Source organism: Neopelma chrysocephalum, unplaced genomic scaffold (assembly GCF_003984885.1).
Source record: "Neopelma chrysocephalum unplaced genomic scaffold, ASM398488v2 Primary Assembly neopelma1_45, whole genome shotgun sequence".
NCBI lineage: Eukaryota > Metazoa > Chordata > Aves > Passeriformes > Pipridae > Neopelma > Neopelma chrysocephalum.
The window spans coordinates 12,834,823-12,858,957 of NW_020897704.1; the positions used below are offsets into that span (position 1 = coordinate 12,834,823).

Consider the following 24,135-nt stretch of genomic DNA (forward strand, 5'->3'; position numbering starts at 1 on the left):
TGAAAACCTGCATAAGACTTTTTGCCACAGCAAAACCTGCATAAGGCTTTTTGCCGCACCCTGACACCAAGCCCTCCCCAAACAGCCCTGATGGAGAGGAGCCCAGTACAACACACCAGGGTCCTTCTGAAGGGGGGAAATCATGATGGTGAGACAATAATGTTTGAGATCAAGAGAGGAATGGCATGAGCACCATGAGTAAGGAGTAGAGCCTGGGGTGGAAGTGAAGGACCCCACTGCCCTGAAAGCCTCTCCCACCTGGGGAAGGAAAGTTTACTGGTTTAACTCTCATTGTGCAGACCAGAGGACACAATCCAGCTCAGAATTATTTTTCTTTTCAAAGAAATTTTTTTCCCTACTCCTCAGCTCTGATAAGGCAAAACCATCCACTTCTGTTAAGGTAGCATGGTGACATCTGGGTGTCAGTTTTCTGGCTTTTGAGTTAAACAGTAACCATAAAGTAGGCTTGTGAGAGACAATAACTGTTCTTGATGTCAAGTCTTTCCACAATGGGGAACTGCTTTTAAGTAACTTCTTTGAAGAATAAAATAGAATAGTTTCATGATAATTGTTTTATTTCCATGGAGAAGTTAAGGAAAAGCTGTAGGGCTTATATTCTTTACCATGACAGCTTGAGGATGTGCATAAGGATTCCTATTTCTGCCTTCACTCATTTTAATCTTTCCTCCTAATTTCTCCTAATTTTGCTTTTTATTGCCTTTCCTGTTTCTCTGTAAATTGTTGGATTTCTTTTCCTTCTTGAAGCTTTATTCCAAGCTCTCTGGTCTCAGCTCCTCTCCATGCTCTGTCTTCCTCCATGTCACTCACTCAGCTTGTTAAACACCCTCTCTCCCATTGACCTCTCAAGTGCAGAGATAGTTGGTTACAAGCTTTTGTTGACAATGGCCAATTCTCTCTGTCAGTATGAGGTGTTCTAGTCAAGACTCAAGGATAATCATTTTCAGAGAGGGTCAGTAATTCTAAGGAAAAATAGATACTGTGCACTCAAAGACAAAAATGCATTTGTTCATCTACATTTATCTATTTCAATCCAATCTCCCCTCACACTTTAGGGGAAGAGCAGGAAAACCCTAAAAAGAATGAACAAATAGGCAAACCAAATTCATATGCACAACCAAGTTAATCTTATCACTGGCATTTGAAAGGCATGTCTGCAAAAAAAGAGGGAAAATGTTCCTCTAACAGAGAAAGAGTGATTTGTAGGAGAATATTATGAACCCAGAAGAGGAGGCACATTCTACATCAAACACTTTAATAGATTTTTTTGATAGTAACTTCCCAAAAAGAGTTCTGATTCTTTTTTTTTTCTTTTTTTCTTTTTCTTTTTGGTTTACAGTACTTTCCCTTTGCCAAGCATGACTCATATGCACAAAAATGTGTTTATCACAAATGAAACACATTTTCAGATTTACATGCTGACTTAACCAAAACTCAAAGCTTTTGACTTTTCAAGTTTTAAACTATTTCTAATGATGACAGGAAGGTCTGATGTGCTTGAAGATATGATCATCACCAAGGCAGCAGTAAGCTCAGATGAAGACATAACAAATGAATTTTCCTCCATACTGGGTCACCCTGTACTGAGGTGCAAAGGTCTGGTTACATACCCACCACTGAGCGTGTATTCATGGGACTAACACTGGAAATGACATTTCTTCTGCACTGTGAGGCCACATAAACATCAATTTGTGCTTCAGAACAATATTGTCATATCACTTGGAAAATATCATAGTATCTTGGCAACTTAAATTGGAAAATGAGAGGTATAAAAACGAAAGTATTACCCTATGCTGCCTGGTGCTTCTACTCTTTCCCAGTGTAAAAAGCAGGATGCTGGGCCAGATCCCTTGCTGTTACTCCAGCTGAGGAAGCAAGTTTCATATCAAACATTTAGGATATTTTGCCAATAATTTTTGTATCTGCTGTGGAGGTAGAGTCTGGACTATCTGATCACATATTCTTATTACAGTGGATAATTCAAATATTCTAATCTTTATACACAGAAGTGATTAACAAAACACATAGTACAATAAAAAGTAATGCATGGTAGGAGGGTAAGAATGTGTCCTCTACCTTCAAGAGCTACCACACCTGAGCTGGTGGGTCTGGAGCACCAACACTTCTAGCGATCATCACTCACAGACTCATTCACCTGATGTGAGCAGAGACAAACTGAGAACCTCAGTGCTTCTCAAAAGCCATGGTCATTTCCGTGAGAGACTGTGTGGGCATGTGAGACTCCTATTAAAATGAAAGTGGGAAGTAGAAATGAACAGGACAAGAAAATATTCAAGAGCTGGTCTCAGTGCAGTGTGCTTCTGTGAAGGACAGTCTGCACATTATCTTCTGGAGGTACATAGGAACAAAAACTTTCTCTTTGTTTTTAGGGCAGCAACAGGCAACATATCCTTTTTTGTGGACTGCTGTGGCTACTGCCAAGACTCATGCCAAAGGAATCACACTAGTATCCAATACTGCAATTCTGAACTAGCAGATGCCAAAGCACCTACATTTTCTTGTGCTTTCTCTCCTTTTATTTCTTCCCTGCTTGTTATCACAACTATGCCATAGAGAGTTTTCTTTGAAGCATTCTTCTAAACACAATAGACAGCATACATTATTTATCCTAATGGAATAGTTCACAAGGCACCCACTATATCTCACTTCCTCTGAATAACTTCAGGAGAGAAAAGAGCAAGATAAAACCAGGCTACATTTTTTACTCAGAAAGTGGTGAAACCTCACAGAAGGCAATTCTCATGTGGATGAGGTTGCAAAAGTAGGAGCTGCAGAAGCTCGAAACCCCAACTTTTGTTTTCTCCTGTGCTATGGAGTCATTGAGGGAACTGGCTCCAGGTACTTATAGTCTGACCCACATAAACATTCAAGAGCAATGTGCAATTAAGACAACTTATTGGGAAGTGCCCTGAGATCTGAGTACCTCTACAGAAATGACTGAAAGTTACTTCTGTTTAAAAATGGTTGTGTACTTCCTCTGTGTTAGCCTCCTAGTTTCTTTTCACACTTATGAAGGAGCGAACCTCTATGAATTATTTAATAAAATGAACTACAATGTAAAATCTTACTTCTAGGAGTGAACTCTCAGCACTGGGAATTTGACTTCTTTACATATTAGCAACAAGGTATTTTTATACAGGTTCCACCATTTAAGGGGCAGAAAGCAATTACTACTGTAAATGAACACTATCATTATTCTGTGGTATGAAAGCAGCAGCAAACATGCTTCCTCAGTTTAGTTTTGAATTCTGAGCAGAGCTCATATTTCACACAGTAATAGTCAGTAACTTCCATGAACAGGGAACATAATTACAGTGTCCTAGCTCCCAATGGTTGAAGGTTGTAAAGAATAATATATAGCACCTGCTGAATCTGCAGAAGAAAAAACCCCAACACAATAAAGGGCTCCCTATCGGCACACTCCTCCTTTTTCAGAAGGACTTTCCAATAGGCAGAAAGGCAGGTGTTTTTTGATGGTTATGTTGCTGCAGTTGGTTTGACAACAGCATTTGATGGCTGAGATGACAGAATGGGAATAGACTATCCCCTCAGTTATTCCAGGTTTTAAAATCCAGCAATGCAAAAGCCAAGAAAGTTTTGAGCTACCCCTTCCTTTTATGCATCCTAGTCTTCTTAGTGCTATCTAAGGGATAGCCACCACTCATGATATAAAGATTTCTGTGGTGCAGGAATATAAAAGCAAATGATGCAAAGATACCCATATTTCCACAAACTGCTCACTTGTGTTTCCCAGAACCTATTTCTATCACATCTTCTGAACAAGAAACACCAAAACTGCAGGGTCTTCTTCTGTCATTCAGGAGTTGCAGAGCTCTGAAGACAGATGCACATGCGCTTCCAGTTGCCCCAGTCATGCAAGACAGTGAACAACTACGATCTGACCAAGCTCCTTTATTCAGCCATCTGCAAATCTCTCTAGCTGGTGTCATATTTAAGCTTTGCTTTTAGATGTACTTGATCCTAACCATCTGATGGGGAACTCTAATTAATAAGACAGGCACTGTTCCTCATTCCTCTTTGGGTTATGTGCTAGATTACAGCATTGTTAAATTACAAAATGCTGGATTGTATCTGATTGCATAACGTTACGGAGTTACCAAGTTACCTTTCAGAGTTTCTTGCAAGAAGCTGACTCTGAAGGTGAAAAATCCTTGGATGAAAGGGAACTCTGCCCTGAAGGTCCTGTCCCTGCTGAGGCTCTGCTCACCAGTGTTTCATTATGGATACTATCACCTCCTGGACTCATCATGGCTTCTGCCATCGTGCTTCACAGAGATGAGTAGAATCACTCTAATAACTTTGGCCAATATCAGTTCCTGAAGATTTTAGCCAGGACCTTGGGAGCAGAAACACAGAGAGAGCACGAGCAGCACAGGAGTGCCAAGGTTCTGTGCTCCCACCAGAGCAAGTTTCCCAGCAGATGACTAAGTCTGGAGTTAGGCAATCCATATCCAATTAGTGTGCTTGAATCAATCTAGAACCTAAGAGTTCCTAAACCTTTATAACTTCCAGCAATCGTTACTTGCTGTTATCTGGGACAGACTTTTATAACTTAAGTCATCTCCGTCATCAGAAAAGCACTCTAGTGGCAATAATTCTTCACACTGTACATCACTGCAATTTATTTATTTGACCGGAAAGGAAAGAATAACTGAGAAAGAGAGCTTTTATTGTGATGTGCTCTCTATTGCAATGCTTCCCACATCCATGCCCATTTGTATTCCATCACCTCTGGGTTATGAGTATTTCTCTCAATGGGGATTGTCATGGCTGTAAAGACTTAACTCCTAATACCTTCAGATTAAAGAATTTTTCCCAGGCACTTTTTATTTTGGTTCACATTTCCATAAGGGGGGTTTAGAGGTTCAGTGATCACCCACTGTCAATCCTATTTGCTTGTTTTCTTTGCCACTAAGGTGATAAAATGTATTTAATATGAGCCCCTCTGCAAGATCAGCTTTTCCCTACTAAATGTTCTCTTGTCTCATCTCTAGATTGAAACTTGGCACCAATTTCAAGAGAGGCAGAACTGAGCCCTAAACCTCACTCTCCTTTAGTAGCACTCATATGAATACCTGTATTCAGGATATAGATTCAGATTATAAATGTGTCCCAAGAAAGACACCAGCTCTCATTGCTTTCTTCAGCAGTTTGAACCATGGGAATATTGGCTAAATTCTTTACAGTAGGTCTGGCTGATGTTGGGATGAAAAATAATTTCCTTTTTGTCACAGGGAGACTGATGAGATTGAGAGTATCGTATTCTGTAGGCATTTGGATATGCACCTCTGTACAACCTACTTCCCCAGCATCAAATTTTGAGTTCACCTGGATCAAGGAAAGGCCTGGCAGAAATTGTTTCTCACTTTCCCGGAACATGGAGTTGAGTTAGGAGGCAAAAATCATAGATGGTTGGTAAGGTCAAATCAAAGAAGGTTTACACAAGTAAAGAAGTTTGTGGAGAGTCAAGAAACAAAGTATGAGAGAAAAAATACAAAGAAATTAGAGAGGTGACAGGAATAAGACCATAATGTCAGGTTAGGAGCATCTTGCATGTTTCCAGATGAGAGTGTTTTTCTTTCTTTACTTGACAAAGTCAACCTAATCTTCCATGCTCAGAGAAAGAACAAATCCAGCCAGCTTTTAGTTTACAGTTTTCAGCTAACCCTACCACTGATGTTTAATTTTCTACAGAACAGTGGGCAGTCACTAATACATGGGTATGCTCTGCACGCAAACACCAAAGGTCACCAAAAGAATCATATTCCTCTTTATGCCACAGCATAATATAGCCAGGAAACAGTTGCAAGAGTGACAAGAGAGAGATCTGGCTGAAATTTTTATCTGGTGCTAGAAACAGAGACACATGGGTCTGGGATGTGCTATAAACATGTGGAAGCAATGACAGAGGAATAGCTGGGATGTTCTTATTAAAAAAAAAAAAAGTAAATTATGCTGACCATACTCTTTTCTTGGCCCTATGGGCTACAGTGAGCCCGTAACAGTGATATCATTCACAACAAACTTGATTTAAACTGGTTGTATTAGGGCAACCGGGAATACTATATGGCCTTTAATGTTCTTAAGCTTATTTTGCAGAGAGAGCATGATGTTTTCTGTATAGGCATTTGCTGCTGAAATGGGAAATAGGTGGGCTGTTTGCTGAGTCTGTCAGCTGGAACACTGACAATCACTACTTGGACTGCTTCAATGTAAATATAATTTTCTCAGACTTCAGCACTCTGGATTTGAGTCTTTTTTCATGTTAGTATATACTAATCTATCTAATTCTTGTTATTATTTATTTTCATCACAGCCAGAAGACGATGCTGACCTTTTATGTTTATTCACAGGATGTATTTACACAGCTTGCAGAAAGTCATGGTGAGAAATTTTCAAAGTGCCACCATTTTATTTCTGTCTTTGTTTCCCCCTCCCCTTTTACAGAGGTCCAATGTGTCAGTGCTGCACTATGAGAAAATGTGCATTTCCAAGCAAAGTCCCTGGGCAATTTTTATTTTGTAATGAGAATAAAAGTCAAAAGTCTTGCTTCATTTCTTAAATCAGACTTTCAATGTTAAAACCCACTTCAAATGATGTTGTAGTTAATAATCAAATTGATTGACAATGCTCCTAGTTGGATGTGTGCATTTCATTTAGGTTAAGTTTGCTCATTTAATTTCTTCTGGAAACTTTTCTGTCTGTGGTGATCTTCAATCCAGTTTTTCTTTCTGTGTCCAGTTAAGTTCTGAAACCTAATTTGTTCCTGTTCAGTATCAGACTCTCATTTTTTTTCTGATTATGTACACACACATCTCAAAAATCAGCCTGATTTGGTTTAGCTTCTAAAACTGCAGCTGTATTCCCATGCTTTATAACTATGGTCAGTGTGAATTAGGCATCTGGAATCTTTCTGTTACTCAAAGCATTTTAACTCTATTTGAACATCTCTTGTTGACATTTCTGCTTGTCTGATGGTTTGCAAGATGTTTGTTTTCTTTTTCACAATCCCACTGTGCAATTGTGTCACTTTCCACGAAGCAAAATGTTTACAACTGTCAAATTATCTACCTGTACAAAAGGAGCAATGGGATCTGCATGTGGCATTAAGGTTCCTTTTTCACTCTTCTCCAGCAGTAGTGGAATTTTATACCATAACTCCAAGCATTTAGGTCTATGAAAATTAATCTAAAAGGCTATAACAAGTCTGGCAAGTAACATTTGTGGGGTTTATAAGTACCGCACACAACATGCTTTTTAAGGACCAACTAAAATTTAATGTCTCCTGCAATGAGTAAATGGCAAAATATTTATACCATTTGTTTTCTGAGGGAAGCTCCTAAAGCTTATTCTTTTCTTGCTGAAAATTCTGTTCCTAATACAGAGAAACTATAACCTTAAATTGGAGACAAAGTAGGGGAGTCCAGTAAATACAGAAATCGTTCAAAAGTCTCCACAGGCACTATTAAGCAGTTGCAAAAAACACCAGCCACATTTTCTGGAGAGGATCCATACTACTCACAACTTCTCACAGTTATCCTTCTGCCTGCTACTTGCCCTACTTTTGTGCTATGGAGCCCCTTTATCTCAGGGAACATTTAAAGCAGCAGTGTCCACCAGAGCGAACTTCCCTGTTGCCCCATGAATTCCCTGGCACAGATCACTCTGGAGAAACAGGGTTCCCTTCCTCACTCCCCTGCACTCACCCCACACATGCACAGACATAGGCTTCTCCCACACCTGGGCTGCAACTCCTGCTCAGGAGTGCTGAAGTAGAGCCCTGGTGTCAGACTAAATGGCCATTCCATATGAGGCTCTTCCCAACGAACACACTTGTACTACAATTAAAGGAGTGCCTCCCTCCCTCCCTCCTCCTCCTCCTCCTCCTCCTCCCTTGCTCTTGTAGTATCTGAATGTGAACTTCTCCCTTGGATAAACAAATGCTTGTACCAATACCTACACTTCTGGCCCTTAAGGACTTTATATTCCTGTGCCTTTTTTTAGGTTTTTCAGTTTTACCTGTCAGCTGCACTCACCACTGGCTGGCATTTCTTTATCACCTGTATTGTGGGCGGCACATTATCCAAGACACATGTTTTTCAACCCACTTACCTAATTCCTACAGTACTGGCAGAAGCTGCTTTATTAGCAGTATTTATACAACACATTTGCAACATACATTTTTTTTATTTTCTGTTTTGTGGGGTTTTTTGTTAGCAGTAGTACTGGCATGAGGTGCTGATTTCAGGTTAAACAACTGTCCACTACATCCCCTCAGCTAGTCAAACAGTCAAAGAAAGCAAAGCAAAACAAGCCAGTCAGACATTATCAGAGAGAATGGTGATTATAACAAACAACAATACAGGGGAAAAATGCATGGCCATTCAGAAACTGTCTTTTGGGGACTGAAGAAGAGATCTGGAGCCATTTTTCACTAGGTTCATGAGAAAATGTCAGCACACAGATGCCACTGTACTGTCAGATTGCATCTTAATTTGGCCAAAGGGGACCCAGGCAGTCACCCCTCACAGACATTTTTAAAGGCCCATTACAAATCTGATTTATTGGTTGCTAAGAATCTCCCTGCTATGGTCTGCAGATTTTGCATGACATGGAGCTGAAATCCAGTTACAGATAAATGTCTGCTTCTCTGTATGATCTAAATCCATCTGAATTCAGTATTTCTTGGGCATCGGTCAAGCTTCCCCCTCTTTGCCCACCCCCTTTTCTCCTAATACCTTAAGGCAGTTTACTTCAGAATGAAGCAGAGCATTAACCTGTACAAAATGCTAATTTGTATATAACTCTCTTGCTGCCACTAAAAAAAAAAGAAAAAAGCAAATGCCTTTTGTTCTAAAAAGGCAGGGAAAAAAATTCAGGAACAAAAGAAATGCATCTGCCCAGCAGGAGACATGAGAAATTGCTGGGATATGCTTTAGATGTTTAGGCATGCTGGTGTTAACAACAACCATTCAAATAAAAATGTTAATTTACTTCTATTTTCAATATTTTTACAAAAATCTCTTTACTTCTTCCTCAAAAAAAAGAAAAAAAAACAAACAAAAAACCCACCAAAACCCAGAACAAATTCTTTGCCTTTTGTGAAAAGCCAAAGATCACAGGAGAGAAATGCATTTGGAATTGCTGAAGAAACACCATCCAAACTTGCTCTACTCGAACTGCCCATTGTTACGATTCAGACAATGTTACAACAACAACCACAGCTCAACTTCTAACCATGCCCGCATCACAGGGAATTCAAAGTCAACAGCTCTTCCTATTTCCACAAACCTCACCTCCAAAGCCTTCATTTGCAGCTTCACTGGCAAAATTCTACCAGCATCGGAACAGTCATCTGACAATTTGTGACAGAAGCATGCAGCTCGTCCTAAAGCCTTGTGTTTCGTGCAGGAACTATTCTAAACAAAGACAACATCAAAAGCAGCACAAGAATCGCTCAAAGCAAGTCCAACTCAGCCCAAGTTTGGGTTCAACATCTGTCTGAACACAGTAGTGCCTCTCATTTTGATTTTGTTTTGTGGAATTAAACCCACCTAATCTCTTTAAGTGACCTCAACTCAGGTCCTGGCTATATCGCTTTACAAATCCAGAGAGAAAGAGAAAAGGGAAAAAAAAAGACAAGAAAGAGAGACAGCGCCTTATCCCACCTTTCCATGGCTCTCAGCCCGTCTGTCTTCGCATGATCCGCAAACCACCTGTACTGGATCCAGCCCATCCTGGGGGTAGAAAATATCTTCCCGGTTACATGTAGCCTCAGCTGTGCTTTGATTTTTCGGCACGAATGTCTAGAATCTTCTGCTTAAGCCAGACACAGCAACACAAAACTGCAGCTGAGCTCTTTTGTTTTCCCTCTCTCAGGGGCTGAGGCAGCGGCGCTCCCGGCGCTCCCGCTCCCTCCGCCCCCGGCAGCGCCGGGCGCTCGGCTCCGCCGCCGGCCCCCGGCCCCGGCCACCACCTACCCCTGCCCGACCCAGCGCCGCCGAGATTCCTCCGAAAGGGGTAGCTTCAGGGGGCGGTCAGGTGATCTTCCGGTTAAAATCAGAGAGGATGCTCGGGGATTGAGCGCAGGGATCCGTGGTGGGTTTCAAACTAGCCATTTACATTACAAAGCAGGGAGGGAAGTAGAGCTCGGAGGAGATCATTAGGCATTCTTCTGCTTTTCCAGCTCTCCGCTAAGCAATCCACACAAGCAGGCACAGTGCGAAGATACGCAATTAAACTTTTCAGTGGTAATAATCACACATAATTTGGATACCATGACACTCCTATATATTTAACAGTAGAGGCTTATTCCTACATAAACATTTTTTTATTATTACTTTTTTCTTCGATGCTGGTTCTGTACCCCTTTACAGATTCTTTCCAATTGTAAATTTTTTGCAATAAAATCTTTAAATATTTATGCTGAAGCCATATTTAATACGTCATCAGCAAATGGACCGTACTCAACTGAAAACAATTATTAGTCCTTTATTCACATTATTTTATTACAATTCAAAATATCTTTGACATAAGGACCACTACATGTAAACCTGACTTTCTGAATTGTAGCTTATCCAATGGCTCTGTTCCCACGGATTACCCTGATTAAAGCTACCATACTGTGCAGGGCTTTGGAATTTAGGCTCTAAAAGACTGAAAGAATTCAGATTCTCTGAGAGTCCTAGTTATTGCCAAGTAATCAAATACCCAAATATTGTTGTAGAAGTCAGAATTACTTCCAAACAATATGCCACAAGCAAATCTTATGAGAAACAAAGACTCTTGATAAAATACTGCATTTTTAACCCCAGTTGCCATTAAAAAAATTCTATGAGGTTTAATGAGACCAGAATTTCACCCACCATATCTCCTTTGCATTGATTATGAAATGGTAGCAAAGAGGAAACATCTGCAAAACTAAGCTAAGAGTAAAGTAGGTATCCACATTTAATCAGTCTTTCTGAGAAACTTTAAAAGTATAGATGTGATATTCCAGAAGAAACCCAAGTCCATTTTCCTATGACCATATTCTTAAAGACTCGGGTTAAAGACAGAAACCCTACTCATCCATCCATTATCCAGCACAGGCACTTCTAATGCTTGCCAATGTTGCCAAGAATATAATAAATAACCATTTACCCATCTCATATTAACTACAGATCGGACCACAGACACTTCAGTCCTTCTGGCACTACACACAGAATGCAGATTTCCACCTTTTAGTTTCCATACTATCACTCTTATGATATAAAGTAATTCTTTAGATAAGCACACAAAGAAGCGACCTGGATTTCTTTAGGATACTGAGGGAAAACAGTTATATGAGAGATTATGGATTACCTGCACCATATTAGTAGTTGGTCTCTACTAGACTGATACTAACAACTTTACCTTGCTCTGACTTTCAGAGACTTAAGGTTTTTAACCCTGACACATCCTCTTTAGTAATACTCTAGTAGGAGTGCCTCACATCTTTCCGATCATAGCCCAGATTTCTGCCATAGTCCATGAGCTTTTCGCAGGAGCCAGCACTGACTCCAAGGGGTTAGTGAAAATCCCATAACTATAATATATGACATTCTTTCAAACCAGTCTTCATAAGAAAAAAAAACCCCACACTGGAATTTTGCTTTGCTCCATTTAATTTAATTATATGTTGAAAAGAAATTGAGAAATAGGACTCCTGTCATGCCAAGGTAAGCATATCCTTGTAGAAAGATATCTAATGACTATTGCACACTTAAGACTTGAATGTGTTTATGATGATCCCAACAATGAAGGCCATAGGAACCAACAGAAGACAGAAAAACCAAGCAACTCCATCTCAATCATCTAAGTTTCTGGTTGCAAGTGCAATTCTGCAATTTTGGGGGACTCTATATCCACATGTAGTTACTCTATTAATAGTTTTTTACCCTCACTCTCCTGAAACAACAATAGTGAAAGATTAGTAATGACATATATTGGCTAGAATGGGTCAAAGAGGAGAGAGTCAGCTGAGAAAGTCATCTGAAGAGCCTAGGAGGGACAGCCAAGCTACATGTCTTCAGAACTCAGAACACAGAATGACATACATATTGGTGTTTTCTAACTTGGATATTGGCAACATTTTTTATTGCTATAAAGTCAACATAAAACTTGGTTTTAGTAAAGAAACAGACCTAAACTGTCATTGCTGAAAAGGCAAATAGACACAAATTACCCTGCCTGATACTCATAGTAGTTACAATACTGTGTAAATCATGGGGCAGCTCGACAAAATTTCCAACCTAAAGTCAACTACTAGAATGCAGTTGTGTCAATCTGCACAGGACTTCCATTGAATGTGATGAGTTTCTTGATGAGCAAGAGGATCACATCTTATGCATACTTATTACAGGCATCAAAACTGTCCACTTTAGCATAGCAGAGTACACTACAGAGTTTCAACAATGAAATGCTGTGGTCATCCATCTAATGCAAAGTATGGTTTATGACTCTCAAAAAGAAAGTATTTTAGTTTCTAAGAAATAGAGCAATGATTTTAGATTTCCAAAAAAAGCCTTTTATAATGTCTGGGCTGCCATACACATTGTCAGGGACAAGACATTCAGAATTTACATGTTTGTGCAGTAATAACTACAGGCTTATTCCACTGGAAGAAACTGGAGGATTATCTTCCATCTAAATGCTATGTGTTTACATGCACACAGATACATAAATATATATGCAGATGTATACATAATTAATTAAACCCATCCATACAATAAATATGGATGCAAACCTGTCTCAAACATGCAGATAACAATTATGTTTTGGAAACTGTGTGCACTAATATTTAGTAAAATAAAAATCTGATACTTGACTCAAGAAGTAAATACAGCATTTTTTAATCATTAAGTTTATAGCCTGTAATCTTTTGAGAGGAATTTGAAAGTTTCCCAGAAGAATCACTGGTTTTAAATGATACTCTTAAAAATTAGAGCTTTAATTTAAACAACAACACAGACATAATCAAATTATTGAGGCATGACAAAAATAAATTAATGATCTACTTTGTGATAGAAATAGTCTCAATATTTGCAATGTTAATTTCAAAACAGTAAAATCATGCATATATCAACATAAAATAATAATAAAAATCCCTATTTTATTTATAATATATATCAGCCTTAAGGTTGGATTTATTCCTTAAAGAAGCCATAGAATTAGGTTACATCTTTTTTACAGTTTATTTTTATGCAAGTCAAAAAGGTATATGCTTAAAAATGAAACTACGTTCAATCAGTAAGAAAACGGATATGTCATGTATTTATGAAGTCTTTTTGAATTTGTGCAGCAAACAGGCACGAATTTTTTCTTTTGCATTACTCCTCAGTTGTAGAATTTGCAAGTCTGTGTTTGAAAATTAGTGCTAAAGAAGGAAAACCACTATTGACTTCAGATCCTTTACATCAATATTACTGATGAGTGAGGATATCCAAATGCCTACAAGTTACACACATAATTTATACAGTGGAGTAGCAATGACAGTATTTTAAGTATTCTGCACCCTCAGAAATACTGTAAGTTAGAATCAGTAAATTTACCAATTTTTAGGTGGATTTGGTTGGGGTTTTGGCTGCACCTACGGTCCTTTTGATCACAGGCCAAAGATTGTCCAGAAGACAATGAAAGAAGGAAGGCTGAGGTAGAGACGTGGTCTGAATCTAGTGACATTATAAATAAGCCATTTGACATGTTTCGGCTGTGACCCATGCTAGATAAAGCCTTTAATGCAGGCCTTTCTGTGGAAGGAATTAGTCATCTATGACTTTAGAACAGACAGAAAGAACTGTGAGATGATGAGCTAGATTAATATAAATATCCTTTGGAGCTCATGGCCATTTCTTGTCAAATTACGGGAAGCCACAAAAAGAGATTTTGGAAGCGTTCCCTTCTTCAAAAAACAGATGAATGATAAAAATAGAAGAAACAAAATTCCTTTGAAAGTGAGGAGCAAATTCACCATCAAGTCTGCTGGAACGTCCATGTTGGTTTTTTTCTGCGGGTACATTGCTCAGGATTGCATCCAGACAGTTCTTGAACATCTCCAGTGAGGGAGACTCCACACTCTCTGTGGGCAATCTGTTCCAGTGCTTGCTCACCTGCACAGTGAAGAAGCTCTTCCTCATGTTCAGGTGGAAAATTCCTGTGCATCAGTTTCTGCCCATTGCCCCTTCTCCTATTGCGTGGCACCAAGTAGAGCAGAGCAGAGCCTGGCTCTCTCCTCTTGACACCCTTTGTTCAGATGTTTATACACATTGATAAGGTCACCTCTCACCTCTCTTATAAGAGAGGTGCTCCAGTCCCTTAATCATCTTCGTAGCCCGTCACTGGACCTGCTCCAGAAGATCCATCCAGACACAGTATTCCACGTGCAGCCTCACTAGCACTGAGTAGTGGGAAAAATTGTTCCCCTGTACAAAATTTGTAGAGGGTTTAACTAAATTCCACACTATTCAATTTGTAGAAAGTTTGGGGGATGAAATGTGCAACTTTCAGCCGAATTTTTACAAAAATTCTTTGCAAACCAATTCTGAGACTTGTGTTTCAGAGAATACTGAATATCTTCATCTAACTGCTAAGCTCAGTAGTCTTAATAACTTTGGCAGAAAGAGGTGGGTAGCGATGGGGGGAAAAACCCATAAAAATGCCTGGTTATTTTTTGGATGATATTAATTTAACTTTCTTGGGATAGTTTAACTGTTTCTCCTTGAGACTGTAATATTGTCTGTTCAGGCTCATGAGGAGAAGGAGAAGATAATTATAGTCCTCTTCAGTCAGTGTGTTCATTAAGTGTGTTATTTCGGATAAGTAAGTTTTTAATTGGTTTCCAGTGTCTGTTAGTGGGATGGTCTATGGTAGCATGGCAGTGAGGATCTGCGCCCCTACTGCTTTCCCCTGTTGGAATTCAATACAGTATAATTGAATTACAATAGGGGAAGCCACAAGATGTCAATTACTGGTTTATTCACAGTGTGGACCTCTTCTTCCAATGGCACTTGATTGACTCTCTCAGCACACTTCTCTTATTACAGGACCTCTTCTTCTTCTTCCCAGAAAATTGTATAAAGATGTCACATTTATTAAACAGCAGCCTAATCACACAACTCTTGTGGTACTGACTGCAAAAATTAAAGCTCTACTTGGTCTGAGTTTACAGCATGTGACCTACTTTATTTGAAGCTAGAGTTGGAATGTCTTTCTGCGTCTATGACTCTGCCCATCTGTTGATAGTTTCCCTCTCTGGAACTGGGAAGACACTATGTTTTGAATTATGCAAAACTATCCTCTGTCCAATAGGAAAAACTATAATTTTGCTTGTTCTTTTGAGAAAATAGATAGAATAGTTTGGAAAGAATCTCCCTAGATTTCAACTGTTTATGGGAAAGAATTAAATAAAAACATGTCATTCATAGTCCTCTTTCATCCAGTTTAAGATCTGAAACTGTGAAGACAACAAATGTCTGAAATTACTTAGTCTGTTGCAAAGAAGATTACTTAAATCCATTAAAACTGGTCAAAGATTTTGCCATATCTCCTTTTATGTAAATGATAGTTTGATTAAATACAATTTTAAATAAAAGTAATATTTTTTGCAAGTTTGTTCTTTCCTCTGTTAAATAGTCAAGCATAACAAGTTTTGATTTGTAAAACTTTTTCAGGGAGAAAAATAATTTCCTGAGCTGTAAATGACAATTAAGGTGTAAATTTGAAAAATCACTGTGGTTAATTAATAATGACATGATTTTGATTTTACTCCAGTATTATTTCTCTGTGATTTAAGAAGAACTAAATTACATTTTAGGAAACATTCTTTAATCCTTTGTGCAATGATGATACTACTACTAGAAGGAATGAAAGAGAAAGAATAAGAAAGTTAAAATTTGCAGGAGGGATCAATGTAATATTGCAAAATAATAATGCTCTTGATGAGCCTTCTCACACTGATATTACTGCATTGTGTTTCCAAGTTATTACTTGCTAGAGATTACTTGCTCAACTGCATGTTTGCTCAGTGCTCACTAGTCCCTATGTATGATACAACCTTTTTTGAAACAGTTCTCAAAAATTCAATTGCAAGTTTTGGATTAAAATAATGCTAATAACAAAATAAGAAAATCAATTTGTTAGGCATTAATTCTATTAGTTTATTATATTCCCATTAATTGTAATTATGAAAATTCTATTTATTTATTTACTTAATGTCACAATAAAGTAAAGGAACTCACAAAAGAATGCAAAATAAGTTTTGGTATTCTATTTGTATATACTTTATTAACACACTTTGCTTAAAATAAGTCATGTATATATGGGGATGCTATAATACCTCGGCAAAAGAAAATGGAAGTCCTATACTTTTTGCAAAAATAGTCCAAGTCCACAGCTTGGTACTTACAGAATGGTGTCACATTCACTATTGTATCTCCTAATGGCTACTTACAAAAGGCTGTAACTTTCCACTGAAGCCAACAAACATTTTACTGAGAAGTGGCTGATTTTCCCTCCCCACCTCCTCATATTATATGGGACGTGGAGGTAAGCATTTTTCATACTATTGGTCTTCCACTCTAAAACTCTCAATGTGGGGAACTCACTGGGACCTCTATAGGCTAGGAATTTAAACTGAAATTCTATACTTTTTGTTTGTTTTACTGAGTAGTTCCTACTAACAACAGGCAATAATTATATCAATCAAAATACATATAAAATAATTGTATCTATTTGTAAGTATGAGGTATGATAGATACATGATTGATCAGATACTATTTAAATTATTTTATTTCATTTTTCTTGTATTTTCAGCATTTTACATATGTGTGGTAATATTTTCTGGTTAATAAACATGTGCTCTATTATTATTGTTAATAGTATCTGTCTCTGTATTCATATGCTATTTTAAAAGATGTGTCTTTGCAAGTTATGTCCATTTTAAAAGTCCAACGAATTGAATCACTTATTTCCTATATGCACACATAAAACTGAGAGATCTGTATTTAAATCAATTATTGATCAGTTATGTAAGAGACTATCAGACTTTTCTAGTACTTTTGGATTTTTTCTTTCTAGAACAGTTTGCCTAAAAAAAGCACCTCATATTCATAGTGTACATAATATTCCATCTAGTCATTAATAGTGAAACACACAATGGCACATCTGACATAGGCAGCTGAGTTGGGAATTGAAACCATAATAATTAACAATAGATTTCCTGATCTCACCATGACAAGTAAATGAAACACTCTGTGGTATGCTTGCCCACTGGAAGAGGGAATTAACTCAGTATGAAAAGCAGAATGGAAGCATATCTCTGATTAGATCTAATGCACAAGGAATGCAACAATGGGAAGCTTGTGTCAGCAGAACACATCAAACTCTTTTCTAAATATTGTGCATGAGCATGCAAAAACATGCACATACACATTCCCTATAAGAACCACAGTGAAATAGCACAGGGTACATGAAACGCAATCATCCCTACTTCAATAAGTAAATAAATAAATAAGTAGATAAATAAATTAATTGATAAATAAAATTACTGCATATTCTTACTTCTTATAAACAATCTAATCTAATATTTCAATTTTTTAGTAGTTTTGGTCTCATTCACTTCATATTTCCTGTTTAAATCACTCCTCTGTTCCCCTCCTGCTCAACCTGGCGGTCCTTCAGCGTTCAGGACCCTGGAGAGCAGCAGCGTCCGGAGCCCCACTACCAGCGGCCCTCGGACCACAGAAACGCAAATTGCTCTGTTACGTACATTACCATCCTCTCTTCTAATTATGTGTCTCTTAAGACTTTCCATCTTTCCCCTCCTCTTCCTTGAATTGTTTTTTTCTTTCATAGTGACATTTACTGTTGCAGCAACCTTTTGTCTGAAACAAAATGCTCTCCCTTTCATTCTGCATTTTTTGTGTTTGTTTTCTTAAGCTACCTTATATTTAATGTTGACAATATCATCATGGGACAGGCAATATAATTATTGTATCAAGCATTACAGTTTTGTTGTTTTAATATATACGTGGTCAGATATACTGCATTCTTTTACACTGTGTAATGTTAGAAAGCTTTATAGAAATCCTCAGATTATTGTTTGTAGTTATATAAACCAGTTCACTACAGCCATAGCAATGACGTTGTAGTTACTAATCTTCTTTCACGTATTAAACACATTTTAATATTTCAGATTCTCTTCAAAGCTTAAAAGACCAGTTATAACCAAAAAACCTGATTCGGCAAAAACTTACAAGGCTGAATAATCCCATTCAGTTCACTGGACCTACTCACCTGTAGGAAGCCACATGATTTGTCCTTGCAGGTCTGTTCCTAAATGATCTCATTAAGGCTTAGAGTTTAATTAACTCTCAGACAGATATAAATCAAGAGTGAATCCCAAAAGTCAGTACAGACTCATCAGTGTAACTCAGTGAAATTTTTTAATCTTGGTTTCTTAAAGGAAAATCAGGTTTCTGTAATGGTATTATCAGAGGGAAGCAAGAAGAGAGGAAAGGAAGACCTGGGTATGACATATACACATATATGCATTTGCAGTGTGTACTTCAGTCTCCACTACTAAGCTTGAGCATAATGGACTATTTTTATAATGCAATTTTTATCTTCAAGTTATCAAGTTTTTGTGAAGATACAAAGGGGTAGGGAAAATTGGAATGGTCTGAATAAAGAGCTCATTCTGGAGATCAACCACAAGGTTCATAAGAGACCAGTTTTGTGGAGTTGGCAACATGCAAGCATTTTTTTTCCTTTTAAAAGCTAGGAGAGTTCTGAAAATATATTTCACATATTTCTTTTAATCTGTGGCTTTTGTAGGTTTACTCTGCTACATGGAATTCAGAGTGCATCCTCAGCAATGGCCTCCCCATCAGAATAAGAAGTAGCCTCTCTTTCTTCACAGCAAACAAAACATTCATGCAATGTGCTTTGGAAGATTCAGACACACACAAAAAAAGAAAAAAGTATCCTCAAATGAAACAATCAAACTGTTAAAATGCTGTGAAGAACTGCTTATATTGGCTTCAAGCTACCTTCTACCAAAAATCCACTTTCAGTCAAAGCACTTAACAACACACAGTAGGAAAATCAGGCAATATAAAGTTGGAGGTCTGAAGGGTAAAATCCACATATTTTCAAGAAAAGGGACATGTATCCTTTAGACAGAATGATTAAGTCAAACTTGCATACAAATGCAGTCACATTCAAACACCATGAACAAATTATAGGCGTACTCTGGATCACTCGGAACTCAGTTTGGGCTAACATGCAGGTCATTACACAGCCTGGCAATTGGGGATAAAGAACAGTCTGTCTGGCACCAATCAGTTCCCGAAGACAAACTTCATAGATCTGAGTTGAATTTTAGTCTCTACAAAGCATATTGGGTTGAAGAAGCTCTTTTGCGAAGATCTCAGAGTAGCACAAAATCACAGGTCCTACTTCCATGTGCAGTGAAAGAGGAAGGTGATGATCCTCATTACAAGGCCAGGAGTTCTTTTTATTACTGAGATACTATGCCTTCAAATTCCAGAGTAGACAAAATAATGCCACTCACTCTGTAGACACCGAGAGTGAATGTCAAATGGAAACTGAATTCTGGTACAGTATACTCCTAATAATAGTTCATTTCTAATGGGTCTTATTATTTGCTAGCAAAATAAAAACATTTTTTCTAGAAGCATTTCTGATAATTTGACTATGATGGACATCACAACATATCCAAAATGCAAGAAAAATGTTATTTTCTATAAGGATTCTAGAATTAAGCAGCCCCACATCTGGCAAAAGAAAACTGACAAGTAAAGATTTTAAAGGAAATCTGTGAATTCAAATGTGATCATTGTTAGCTGCAATACAAGATAAAGAGATCTTCTGGAAATAACCCCCACTACCCTTTAAAAAAAACAGTAATATGTTCTTCTACTAATCTGATCTAAAAGTTATATGTCAATAAGAAGACCTACTGTAGAACTACAGAGAATTAGGGTTTCCTAGGTCTTATATCCTATGCAATAGAAACATTAGAAACAGATAAAATACAGATGAACAATTGCAGTTGCTATATGTAAAAGTCAGAAATAATACCAGAAGCTCAATCTTCAATAATACTTTAGGTGGAAATTTTATGATTTACAATTCTCAGTTGGCATCCCAAGCACACAGTCTCTTCAGAAGGTAGGTAGCTGCAACTATTGATTTTCCAGAGTGTCAGGCATGTATCCAGTTGTCAGACTCAACACCAAGAGTCTAATCTTACTTTTTCTTCTACTGCATTTTTCTTTATTCTGTGGAACACCTTTGCACATGAAGAGAAACCCATTTTTGACATACATGTCAAGATTTCTGATATCACAGTTTACCTCACTGTTCTCCACTGACAAAAAAATTCTTACAAACAAAGGTTACATATACCAAAATTCCGTGCATATTCATTCAACCCTTCCAATTTTTTTATGGAATTTGACAAAATAAGCAATAACTTTGAGTGTTGTTGCTAGAAACTTGTTATAGCGTAGCAAGCACAAAATACAAACATAATATTGTATTGCAAATATCTCTGGCTTGCTATTCACCTAAAATATGATACAGATGGATTTTCATTTTAACAAAAGAGTAGAAAATGAGTAACTTATCCATGGCTACTCCTAAATGAGACTGAAACCTTGCCTATATAGATTTTTACTGCTAGTCTCATATTCCCCACAGGATTCATAAGAGGACTTGTGGATTTCTCCCTTGCAAATAAGTTTCATCTGATTCCAGTGATGGTACTGGCAGCAATTTTCATATATAGAATATTAATGTTATTTTTAACGGTGAATAAAGAAGAATAGTTATTCATCAGTACTGGGATGTACTGTGGATACTACACTGAGCTTTTGGCATTCTTTTTATGCTATCCAATTTTTCATGTCATAGTGAAATATTCTATTTTACAGGTAGTCCTAGATAAGAAAGAGTTGCTTAATCAATAAAATGATCTTATTGCCAGTAGCATACTGAATACTATTGGTATTTCATCACAACAACAAAAACAGATGACTGAAATGTGGAGAACTCATTTCTTTCAAACCAGGCTACAGGCTAAAGCATATTCTGAATTGAAAAATAGATAATGAATGGCTGGATTGCTTCTGTCCTCTCTTTCAGAAGGTCGAGCAGAATATATAAGGAGAAAATTTCTTCCTATTTAGGGCATAGTTAAAACTGCCATTTATGCATCGTATTTTATGAGTTATGTATTCCAGAGGGAAGGAAGGGAATCATCAGAGATGAGTGATGAGCTGGACCATGGCTTCAAGGAGTAGTGACAGAAAGTAGCATAATGCCTCCTCTTTGAAACTGTACATAGAAAATATGGAACTGTCTCATGATTCTGTGACTATGATTTTCAAAGAATATCTGTTTCCCACTGAAGTACAATGGAAAATCCATGAAAGAAATCATAAGAAAAAAGCTCAACTATCTACTAAGAGTATAAAATCATGTTATATAATTCTTGCTCACATTCTAGATGAGTTCTTCTCACTTCCTGTCTTTGGAAATCTACTTTTACAGAAATCTGGTCACCATGCACTTCTACTATAAAATGTATTTATATTAATAATTTAATGATAGCTGAGCTACACAAGGTCATTTGTGTTTTGTGGGATAGAGGTTATTTTACTAGATTTAAAAATGAAGGAATAAAAGAATCATGACATGACTCAGTAAAAAGACCTTTTTACTTTAGGACCTAAATATTCTAACCAATAACACCGTGGAATCGGTCTTCCCTGAGGAAACAAACAAATAAATAAATATATTTAATTGGCATAATAATTCCTTAGACTCTGTTACCATTTCCAGACAGAGTTCCTTTGGCATAATTGCTCTTTCTTGTTTTCCTTTCCTGACCTAAAAGTCCAGCTTTCTCTCTGGAGAATTACCAACAGATTAACAATTTTGACAGCCAGCCAAGCTAACAGTGGTGGTGGTGACAACAGATTTTGGTATTTCCCTAGAACACTGAACTCTGCAGTTAGTTGAACTTATTTGAAAGGTGAGAAGATAATCTAATGATCTGCACTCTGGTAGTTTCTCATATCAATACCCCCTCTGGAAAGCTAAGAGAAATAAAAACTTATTCTTGTCAGGCTACAGGAAATAGTCTCAGGAAATGTCTCAGGAAATAGTTAAAAGTCTGTGTAAACAAAAAGCCCCATAAATCTATCAAGATGACTATATCTTTAGATATCCACATCTCACAGCAGAACACCTAAGCCTCAACAGCCCAGTAACTGAAGTACTGATTGCATAAAAAATAGGACACCCCCTACTCCCACCAAATGTACTCAGATGCTGGGATTGCAATTAATATTCTAAAGTTAAACAAATATAAAATGAAATAGACATTTGGACCTTGGTTAAGAATTGTACAGCAGAACAGACAACAGAATTAACCGTGCCTGGAAGTAACAAAGCTGACATAATTACAAGAGAAAAAAAATAAAGAATAAAAAACGTTCATGTACCATGAAACTTGTGCTTCAGCAAGTATGAGATCGATGGATTATATGGCTTTCGAAGGCTTTCATTTACAGTTAAATCCAAACTGAAACACCAGAGCATTAAAGTCAGAAAAATCCGAAAGTCAGCATTTTTTTCAATGAACAAAGTATTAAAAGTACTCTCTAAGTGAGCACTTCTTTTGTTACATAAAACCCTGTTCACTGAACCGATTTCCTGTTAGTAGACTGAACCATGGATTAGGTACATTTGATTTGAAGAATGTCACTAATGAAACAAATCATCAGGAAAGGACAGAGAATTTTAAAGTGTGCTTAACACACTGCAGGGTCATAGTGACGATGTTTTGTAGAGTAGGGTAGAAACTCAATGGAAAGAAATAAGGGAAAAATGTGAGTGTATAAAAAGGGATTTATCATGTGGCTTTGGAAAGCTGAAGCCTTTGAAAGAGGCACTTGGAACTGAGGTAGTTGATGAAATATAAATGTCAACAACCATTATAGCTTAATGCAAGTGAAACATTTGCAATACAAATTTATAAAGAAGTGTGGCTGTAGTTGAAGTCAGTCTGGGTTAATGGAGGCCGTATGTTCTTACAATTCGGATCAAACAATCGGTAGTCATAGCCCCTGGCTTGCACCGCTAATGTTATCATTAAATTGTTGTAATTTTAGCAAGTCACGACTGGAATGCCTCAGTTTACCTGTTTATGAAGCCAGAATGGCATTTAACTGTGCTGTGGGGCTTAATTATGCTCATAAGGTACAGGGGATCCCTGTAGGAAACATTATATGCATGTGAATTTTTACAAGCATAAGATCTGTATCAACAGTTCTTTGAATAATAAAAGACATGAAATCTTCAGGTTTGCAGGTGTAAAGAAGGCTTCCCCCCCCATCATTGTATAGTAAATTACACATAATTAGAAAAAGCAAAACTAAGATAAAATGGGACACCTCTGTAATTGGTCCAAGAATCCAGCACTCATCATCTTGCATGTAAAAAATCTGTAGCCTTAGGACATTTTTCTAATATTTTTCTGGACTATAGTCAAGTTTATGCACCAAAATCTAAAAGTCCAGTGTTCATACTGCTACAAAGTACATTGCTTATCACTGTGTGCCACGGATACAAACCATGACTGGCTCCTTGTTTCTATGCCAAATGATAGCTTTAATTATGACATTTATATTACCATAAGGACAAAATAGTTCAGCAAATTATTTTGCTATTTACCATGAAACAATTTGTATATTTCAAAACACTGTTACATATATCCTTCTCTGGAGACAGCCATACTGAAGAGGCAGGTGCATCTTCAGCACCTTTCTAAAATGTCCTTCTTGCCTTCTTCACATAGTGAGAAATTTTTATGCGGGGTGCCTTCGACTCATCCAACAGTCTGGTTCAGTTTTAGCCTCTCTTTTTTACGTTTTCTTTTAGTTTCTGTTACTTCGTGGGTGGTTTTTTGTGTTTTTTTTTGGTTGGGTTTTATTTTTGTTTTGTTGTTGTTGGAGGAGGATTCTGTGT

At 37.5% G+C, this 24,135-nt stretch overlaps 1 protein-coding gene across 14 annotated transcripts in view; it reads right to left on the reverse strand.

Moving 5' to 3' along the window:
• Positions 1–24,135, reverse strand: part of MAGI2 (membrane associated guanylate kinase, WW and PDZ domain containing 2) — a 735,331-nt gene that overhangs the window by 386,906 nt on the left and 324,290 nt on the right. The window contains exon 1 of one of the 14 annotated variants that reach the window (XM_027679446.1): positions 9,729–9,972. The exons of the other annotated variants lie outside the window; for them this stretch is intronic. The gene's annotated coding sequence lies outside the window, so the exon portion shown is untranslated. Of the gene's footprint in view, positions 1–9,728; positions 9,973–24,135 lie in introns of those variants that run through there. 14 annotated transcript variants of the gene reach the window in all.